The sequence below is a fragment of the Orcinus orca genome, chromosome 14, assembly GCF_937001465.1.
Source record: "Orcinus orca chromosome 14, mOrcOrc1.1, whole genome shotgun sequence".
NCBI lineage: Eukaryota > Metazoa > Chordata > Mammalia > Artiodactyla > Delphinidae > Orcinus > Orcinus orca.
Window position 1 is genome coordinate 28,070,419 of NC_064572.1, and position 9,731 is coordinate 28,080,149.

General features: G+C 52.7%; 1 protein-coding gene across 2 annotated transcripts in view; it reads left to right on the top strand.

The window, feature by feature from the left end:
- The window catches only part of FAM241B (family with sequence similarity 241 member B), a 56,623-nt gene extending 52,428 nt beyond the window's left edge, over positions 1–4,195 (top strand). For both annotated transcript variants that reach the window (XM_049697329.1, XM_012537115.3), the window contains one exon: positions 4,056–4,195. The gene's annotated coding sequence lies outside the window, so the exon portion shown is untranslated. The remainder of the gene's footprint in view (positions 1–4,055) is intronic.
- Positions 4,196–9,731: the final 5,536 nt, after the last annotated feature.

Sequence of the window (9,731 nt, forward strand, 5' to 3'; positions counted from 1 at the left end):
CATGGTGCAGGCATGTTCTGAGCAGGTAGAGGCTTGTTGCCTGGCTGGGTGGCCAGCTGCAGAGCCCGATGGGCCCCTGAGAGAGGCCAAGGGCCACCTTGGCCTAGTGTGCATCCTAGCTGGAGGCTTGCTGAGGAGGGTGGGCCCTGCCTCCTCTGCGCCCCCCTCCCCACCCTACCTGCTGCGTGACGGGACCCCCCAGACTGGGCCACCTTGGGGGCAGATTTCAAGGGAGGTTTCTGCTAATCTCTAGGGCTAATCCTCGGAGCCCTGTGTCTCCGTGTCAGGTTGGATTTGCGGCCTGGCTGCCTCGTGAGCCACAGCGGGGTTCACACCAGGCCTCCGCCGCCTCCATGGGGCTGGAAATAACTCCCACCCCCCATGGGGTTGTTTGACTCCCTGGTTGGGGCCACCTGGTGAGGAGCTGCTGGGGTCCGACTGTGTGTTGCTACTCCATCTCCCAGGACGAGCGGCCTCCTGGGCCCTTCCTTCCGCAAGTTCCAAGCCCTTTGCTTTGCACGCTCTACCCCTCCCCGCCCTCCAGCTAGCCTGCCGGTGGGGACCACAGTTCCATATCCCCAGAAGAGATGCTGCGCCTGAGAGAGAGCTACATGATTTGCTACCTCCAGGGCTCTTCCTGGGCCTTTTGGCAGAGGCAGGGACTTGGGCTCCCTGACTGGGGACTCTGGCTCTGTGAGTTGAGGAAAAACCCTGGTGTGGTGGTCAGAGCCTCTGCCCAAGGACACCTGACCTTGAGGGCAGAGAAGACCCCCCCAACCCTGGCCGGCTGGACCCTGGAGGAAGCTTGCAGGCCCTGCTCTCCTTTGTGGGTCCATGACCTTGGACAGCTCACTCAGTCTCTAGGGCCTTGTTCCTCATCTCTAAGGAGGGGTGATGGTCCCTCTGGGTCCGTCCTGCCGTCCGGAGCCTCAGGGATCACCCTCAGTGCAGTGGGTAAGGGAGATGGACAGAGGGCATGGGGAGGACTGCTCCAGCTCCGGCACCTCCTCCTCGGATGCTCTGCCTTGGGCCACAGCTCCTGTGCTGTGGGCTTAGCCAGAGCAGCCGCCATGTCCCAAGCTCCTAGGACCCCCAGCTGTCACCATCCACCCACCTTCTCCCGTTGGAGAAGAAATGCAGCTGCTTCTCTCACCCCTGGAAGCTGAGGGGCTTGTTGCAGGTCTCGAGTGTCAGGACAGGAGGAATTTGCCAAGTGTGCTGTGTGTCTGACACTATGCTAAGCACTTGGTGTCATTTAATTGTCACTAGAACTTTATGATCGAGGTACAATCACTGTCCTCCTCATTTCACTGCTGAGCACACTGTAGAGCATTTATAACTCGCCCCCAGGACTCCTGCACCCCTCCCACCCCCAGGTGAGTAGGGGGTGGAGCTAGGATGCAGACTGAGGCCAAGCCCACATGTTCGACCACGCCTCTGTTCACCTTTGGTATATGTCAGCATCACCTCCAGACTTGTTTCAGGTGCAGATTCCCAGGCCTCACCATAGAGTTTCTCAGAAGCGCTGAGGGATGTGCTCCAGAGCCTTCCTCTTACAAAGCCCTCCAAGTGATTCTGATGGAGGGTTGTGAGTGAGGGGTAGTTCATCTCCTGACTGTGCAGAGGGTGCCTGTGGCCCAGAGAGAGGAGAGAAACAGGGCAGGAACAGGCCTCACTACCTGCTGGGACCCATTGTGACCACTAGATCAGCTCTGTGAGGGCGGAGGGCACAGGGTGGGTGTGAGGATGCTGGCTGCAGCTGCCCGGCTGGGTGGCCTCCCTAGCTTCCCAGCTCTGGGCCACAGCCATTGAATAGGGTGCAGCCCTCTTCCCTGCTTTCCTGAATGCATGACGTTTCACAGCAAAATGGCAAGGGGAGAAATCCAGTTACCTCATGTAGGGTCCCTGAAGGATGGTACAGGTGAGGGTGAGGGAGGCAGAGGGCTTTTCCCCCAGCTTCAGTGGAATTGCAGAGGGCGCGCGCGCGCGCGTGCGTGCGTGCGTGCGTGTGTGTGTGTGTGTGTGTGTGTGTGTGTGTCTCTCTCTATAATCCTTTGGTTAGGGGGTGGAGGGAGAGCTGAAACCATTTGGCTTTAGGGACCCAAATGAGGCTGAGCCTTTAGGGCAACTACCTAAAGTGCAGGCTGCCAACGGCTGGAGGGGGGAGGGCTGGTCTGCATTCACTGGGCCACCAGCTTTTAGTCCCTCCGGTGTTGGGCCCTACAGGAGGCTGGATGCCTGGGTTCAAATTCCAGCTCCACCTCCAGTCAGCCAGTGACCTTGGGCAAGGTCCACATTCTCCCTGCCTCTCTGTGTCCTCATCTGCACCTCCCAGGGATGGGAGGGTCAGTATATTAATTCATGGGAAGCACTTAGCAGTTTCTGGTGCAAGGTTAGCACTTGATAATACCATATTCACAAAGCAATGGCATTAGGGTTTATGTAATAGTTTTCTTTAGAGCAACATACAATTTACTTAAAATATTTCCAAAAGGAAGACTCATATTGCTATTGCAAATTGAAGACCAATGTTACTTGCCATTCCTTGTAGATATTAGTACAAGTAAATTGAGTGTAGAGAAAATAACATGATTCCATTTTCACCCTTTAGCTAGCTGCCGCTGTCAACCAAGGCTCTAAGCCTGATGCCTTTTTTCTTTGTTAAAAAGGCAGTTTACCAGGATTTAGAAAGGTATTAAAGACCTACTAGCATCTCACTGAGGCATTCCCCCTGACGGATTCAGAAGAGTGAAGAGAAATGAAAAGGGAATGGCTTTCTCACTGAATGATTCAGTGCTGTGTTTGTGAGTTGCTTACAGTCACCTTGTGCACCCCAGATCATTTCACGTGAAAGCATCCTACCATGTGAAAGCATCCTACCTACAACTGTGGGAAACACTGTATGATCTTGGGCAAACTGTTTTTAAAATTTAGTCTTTGAAACAGAATTCATTTGCGTGGTTCAAAGATCAAGTGATGTACAAATGCATACGGACAAAGTCTCCCTCCCTCCCCTGTCCCATCCATCCATCCATGCATCCCCCCTCCAACCCTATAACTACTGTTCTTAGCATCTTTTAAATCCTTCCAGAACTTATTTATGCAATTATGTGCAAACACAAATATACTAATTTTGTCTTTTTTAATATAAATAATGGAAAATTAGACACGTTTTCTGCCCTCTCTTTTTTACGTTAACAGTATCCTGGACACATTTCATATTAGTGCATAGAAAGCTGCCTCATTCTGTAGAGTTTTGGTATTGAGGTGAGTTGTTGACCCTCATTTGCTCTCAACGGAATCATCTGTACCACAGGGGGTTGACCCAGTTGACCCCCAAGGGCCTTGCAGCACTGACCTTGAACCACTCCATGGGGCTGTTTCTCTGAAATGAGGGGACCCTGAGAGAAATGTCCCCCTTCTTCAGGGCTGGAGGAGGAAGCTCCCTGGATGGTTTAAACTTGGTCCTAGGTCTGCAGTCTGTTCAGCAGACATTCAGGAAGAGTGTCTTGTGTCCCAGGAGAGGGTGAGGCAGGAATAGCCTAGGAAGTCACACCCAGTTCATTTTCTCTGTTCCCTTTGCAGTCGGATGAGATGCCTTTCCTGTCTTCCCCTGGCTTTGTCTGGCTCAGCTTAGCAAGGAGGAGGGGAGGAGGCGTGGTGGCCTCACCTGAAACCTGTCCTCCTGAGTCAGGCTGCACCCTACGGTGAGCCTGGCAGGCCTCTCCACCACCTCTAACAGACAGGCGTGACCCTCCCCTGGCCTCCTTCCATTCTGGAAAAACAAAGGGGCAAAGGTGGATTTCCTTGAAGGCCCCTCTCAGCTCTAAAACTCGACAATACCTGCCAGAGGGCCTTGCCCATAGTAGGTGCTTGGTGGACTTTGCTGCTGACATGGCCTGGCATTGCCACTGTCACTGTCCCTGTGCCCCCACCCCCTTCCCACCACACTTTTGATGAAGATCTAGATGAAGGAGATGGAGGGAAGCTGTGAAGAATGACACAGCCTCAGGCTTTCTTTAGCTCTGACTGAATGAAGTCCTGTTCTTGTGCAGGAAGACCCTGGAGACCCCAGCGATCCTGGTGTGTTGGCCTGAAGGGCTGTGAATGTTGTACCATGGCGCCACCTGGTGGAATGTCTCTGCAGGAGCATGATCTCTATCCCTCCATCAACTCATCCTTCCTCCTGGCCCAGGTGAGTGCTCCGCTCAGCCAGCCCAGGCTTACGATTGCCTTGCATTTCCGTGATAGCAGAACTCGGGTTTCTCGTGGAGAGTACATGCGATTCCACTGGAATTAATTTACTATGGTCTCATCCTGGGGTAAGACTCTTGTCTCGTTTCATCCTCCCGCAAAGAAAAATAGACGTCTTTTCCTTTTTCACGGATGGCGACTCTGAGGCTTGGAGAGGTTAAAGCAACTCACACGTGGTTGTACAGAGATGGCAGATCTGGGCTGGGACCCCTAGGGGAGGGGAGAGGGGAGGGTGCAGGGTGGCCGCGGCCCCCAGGAAGAGACTCTGTCGCCAAGGGCCTTGGGCCTGTTTTGAAGAAGAGCCCCTGGTACTTAAGCCTCCAGGGTAGGAGTTGGAATGAGAAGTCTCACACTGGGTGATTTTCTAGTCCAGGATTGCTGTCATCACGGAGGTGGCCCCAGCGGGAGAGACTCACTTGTTCTCTAAGGCTGGGCTCTCTCTAGATTGGGTCTGGGGGGAGCTGTGTCTAGTGCAGCCCGCCCAGTGCAGTGCCCACCAGCACTTCCACACTCACCTGTCTTCATTCCGCCCAGTTTCCTTTGATGAATGTGATTTTGTGATCTGGTGTCATTCAGGACACAGTGTCCCTTGTGTAGTGCTTGTCTTTTACATAGGAGGCAAGGAGTAAGGGAGTCAGATCTCCCACTTGCTAGTTGTGTGCCTCAGCTTCCTCATCTGTGAAATGGGGAGAAGGTGTCATTTAGGGCTGTTGTGAGGTCCAGACGGTAGACGTATATAGTACCTGGTGTGTAGCAGCGTGCCGTGGTGATGGTTTGTATTGGATCCCTTCCTGCAGTGCTCATTGGTGAAAACTGGCTGTCCTTAGCCAACAGTGTTCAGAATGTAATTTGCTTTTGAAATTCCAGGAGAAAAATAACTGAGAACATTTCCAATATGGCAGTTACCAGTATACAGCAGCTACGAAGTTTGTCTCTGAGGCACTGGCCTGGGCTAGAGCCCGCTGCAGCCTAGGGGAGGTGTTTCTTTTGCAACTTTGAGCTCACCTAATCCTGAGAAACCATCTTCTTCTGATGAAGTGACTAAAATCCAGATGCTTTCCGCAAGGGAAGGGACAAGGCAACCACAGATGCCTGAGACAGAGTGTTCCCTTCCCTGTGACAGTGATTCTCAACCCCTGCCGCACAATAGATTCACCTGGGTGGGCAGCTTTAAAACTTGCAGTGTGGGGTCCAGCCCTGGAAGCCGGGCTGGGCTGGCCAGACTTGCTTCTGGCAGAAGGCTCTCTCGCCATGGGGAGTGGGGTCTGTGGTGCCTGTCCTTTCACACACTACTTGGTTCTTTTCTGTACTCCCAGCCCCTGATGAAGGCTGGGCCCTAATCAGAGCTTAGGGATCATTGAGTGAATTGCATGAGAAGGTACAAGCGACCAGCCGAACTGAAAGGAGAAGGGCGACCCAAGGGCAGAGCTCACCCTTCCTGCCTTGGCTGGGTGGATCCTGTGACTTCCGGTGGATCGGGAAAAAGAAACTATCACCTGTGCACTTGGCCTTAATTCTCAGGTTATAAATACAGACAGTCCCCCCTTGTCCACCCCCAGCACAAGTGGTTGAAAGAGAGGGAGGGAGGAAATAGGGAAGGAGGGCAGGAGGGAGGGAAGAAGGAAGGAAGGAAAGAACCTGGGTCAACAGTGTAAGTGCAGCCCTGAGTCAGGGCTCCTGGGGCTTGTTGTGCTGTCTGCCTGTGTCCCTGTGTTTCTCTAAATGAAGCAGTAACCCTCCCGTAGAGACCACCAGATGAGGACTCCCCGAGTCCCCTGGCCCCTTCGCTGCCCCTGCCTCGGGAGCTGAGGGTCCCCTCTAAGGCTGTAGTCTCCATGCATCCCTATCCTTCTGCTGCGCTGCTCCCTGGGGTGGGGTCCTTAAACCAGGCCCAGCCCTGGGGTGTGGAGGGTGCAGCGACCCTGACGTCACCATACACAGATGTCATGAAAATGATGCATTGTGGCCTCACAGCTCAGGGAGGGAATTGCACTGGGGATGCTTGCTACCTTGTTTTCTCTGCGCCATTCCCCGGGTAGTTCGGCTCTTGCCCTTTGCTCCCAAACCCTTGAGGAAACAGGACCTGCTGTATGTGGCCTCTAACTCCCAGTGCCCTAGTTATACGGGGTTGGAGACTCAGATGCCTTCAGGAGCCTGGCAGGTGGCTGAGAGAACCATGTGAAAAAGCTGGGGACCAGGCTATAGGGAGGGGTGGGGTCTGTGGAGAACTGGGCAGAGAGCAGTTGCCTAAAGGCCTTCATGTGGCTGCACAGCACTGTGCAGTGTGAAGCTAATGCTGCCAGCAGGCCAGTCACAGGGCTCTTCACTGTGTAGTCTCTAGTGCCTGTGTCACAGCTCCCTCTTCCCCAGTTGCCGTGTGGCCTTGGCAAATCAAGCCTGTTTCCTCTCTGTAAGTAGGGGTAATAATACCCCCTATTAGAGTTGATGTGCTGACGAAAGTGAAGTGATATATTCCTTAAATACTGCGTAAAATACTCTTGATATAGCACCTGTATTCCCTTTCTCTGCATGTGACAAATTACCAAACACTTAGCACTCAAGCAACATGTTTATCACTTCAGTTTCTGGGCATGGCTTAGCCAGGTCTTCTGCAAGGCTGCAAACAGGAACCCCAGGACTGGGTTCTCATCTAGAGGCTGGACTGAGAACAGTTCGCTTTCAAGCTCTTCGGGGTATTTATTGTCAGACCGCACTTTCTTGCCACTGGAGGACTCGTGGCAGCTCTTTCTTCAAAGCCAGCAATGGAGAGAGACTCTTAAGCAAGTCCACCAGCAAGACCGAGTCTTACATAACGTAATACAATCATGGGAGAGACATCCGGTCACCTTTGCCGCACTCTGTGGGTTAGAAGCAAGTCCCAGGGCCCGCCTACACTCGAGGGGAGGGGATCCCAGAAAAACATGAACATCAGGAGGCCAGATCACGTGGCCACCTGAAAGTCCATCCGCCGCAGCAGCTGAAAGATTGTTGGACATCATTACGATTGATTGGGTGCCACATGCCAGGCAGTGACGCGGGGTCCAGGGGGGGAGTTCATACATATCATTCCATCTATTTTTACTGTTCTATGAGTAAACGGAAACTCAGAGAGGCCAAGCAAGTTATCTAAACTCATCCAGCTAGTAAGCGACACAGCAGGATTTAAACCCAGGCCTCTGCTGTCTTCCTTAGACATGACATTCAAGGTCAGGGTCAACTTCAAGCCATCCCTGAGGAGCCCTCTAACACCCCAAAAGTATTTTGTTCTGGCGGTCAGTTCTTCCCCTGGGTTCAAGTCCTTCAGCTCTTGTTCTGCTAGGTCCTGTCCTTGGCTGCTGAATTTCTCTGTGCCGCCTTCCTTTCGCTCTGTCCTCAGACACTGCTTGAAATGGTTTGGGTTTCTTGCCCCAGATTTACATCCAGCTTCAATTTATCTGTCCATGATTTTTGTCTCTTGTTAACTCCTTCCCACTCAACAAAACTCTACAAACACTCTCCTATGAAGAAAGCCCTGGGCTGGAGACTCCCTGTGCCCCCAACATTCTTACAGTCTAATGAAGAGGCAGCATGTTCATTACTAATCCCAGTCCAGTGGTTCAGAGCTTTTTGAGGATAAGGACAATTAAAAACTAAAATAATACTGTTCTTAAAGAAGATTAAAATCATTTTCTGTCAAGAAAATGAATAAAAACATCAGAATTAGACAATACAGAGAGGGTTTGGACACCTTCACAAAGTCATCAGGCATGTAGGTCCCTCTTATCCAGCAGCCCTGCCTCATGGTCCAACATGGTTGCTAAGCTCCAGCCATCATGTCCTCATTCCAGTCAGCATGAAGGAGGGAGAGGCAAAGATTAATCATCCCTAACCACCCAGATCAGGTCATCTCTCCAGTCATATGCTCCCTTGGCACTTTTGCTTCCCTTTCAGAATGGAGAGTAATTTATTCTTTGTGTCATTATTTGTTTGATGACCGTCTACCACTCTCCCTTACCTCTCACCAGACTAGAAACTCCATGAAGTCTGGCATCATGTCTGTCTCCTCTGTTGCTCTAGCCCTGTTGTGCAGCACTGTGCCTGGCACATAGTAGGTGCTCCACGAATAGTTATTAATAGGAGGAACTTTTTACATGTTGTTAATATTATGATGAGTCAGAGTTGGCCTGGTCCAAATCCAGAGTTTCTGAATTGAGTCTGTAATGATGAGTGCTGCTATGGGCCAGGCCCTGTGCTAAGGGCTTCCCATGCATCATCTCATTTTAATCCTCACCAGAACTCTGGGAGGTAGATACTGCTGTTACCTACAGTTGGCAAATGGGAAAATGGCACCAGGTCACGGAACTACTAAACGTGAAAGCTGTGATTTGGACTTGGCTCTCCTGACGCGAGTCCTGTATTCACTCACTTCCTGCCTTTCTGGGCTAACCACCATTGCCTCCAGACCTCCCCCACGGTGGCCCTGGCTCCCTTGGTTGCAGCAGACAGCTCAGCAGGCATTGATGCCATCACAGGGGCTCAGGAAGCCTTCTGCATTTGACACCGTGTCCCAAAGTGGCATCTCTCCTGCAGATGTGGTAGGCACCAACACTGATTGGGAGCATGCTGGTTCCCCAGCTTTCCTTCCCCTCTAACAGCTTTTTAGGAGCCTTTGTGGACCCGGGAGCTTTCTCAGACTACAGAGGAGGGGTAGGTGGGATTGCAGGGCCTGGTACATGTCTTGTAGTGGGTGCTGTGTGTTACGGTGCTTAAGCTTTTGCCTCCCTCTTAGCGGGGCCCACTTGGTAAAGGGAGGGTGACGGGGAAGCTCTGGTGCCTTCCAGGCTGCCCTTGAACCACGTGGGGCTTACAGAGCCCCCACTCCAAGGAACAGTACATTGGGGGAGGGGTTCTGGTATCTCCCCTCAGACTCAAAGAAATATTCCAGATAGGGGCTAAATTCTGGCTTGAGTCAAGGAATCAGAGTATCCAAGCCATAAAGAGCCCTTCTAGACCTTCATTGCACAGATGGGACGTGGGAGCCCAGAGAGGGAATTGACTTGCCAAGATCAGACACCGAATGCGACTGTGGCTCATTTGACTGAAGAGTTCATCTGGCCCACAGGCCGTCCGAGGGGGCGTGGAGGAGGGTACCAGTTTCACCCCCGGCTTGAAGAGGTTGCTGAGGCTCAGTGGTGGGGGCCCCACTGGGCCCCGCCAATTCTAGTCACGGCAGTCTTGCTCCCAGTGGTCACCAGCAGGTGGCGCCAGGCACCCAGTGGCCACTTAACTCCCAGAAAAAGGGAACCACAGACCCGTGTCTGGGAGTAATCAGGGAAGAGGCTGGCTTTGGGGCCCACTTCCAATCACCTTCCCTCTGGAACCCCTGTGCTTGGGCACCCTGGGGGAGGAGGGACAGGAGGCCCCACGTGGGGTTCCTCTGGTTCCAGACCCTTTGGGGGGTTGTTCTGTGGTCAGTGAGCAGGCGCCCCAGGGTATGC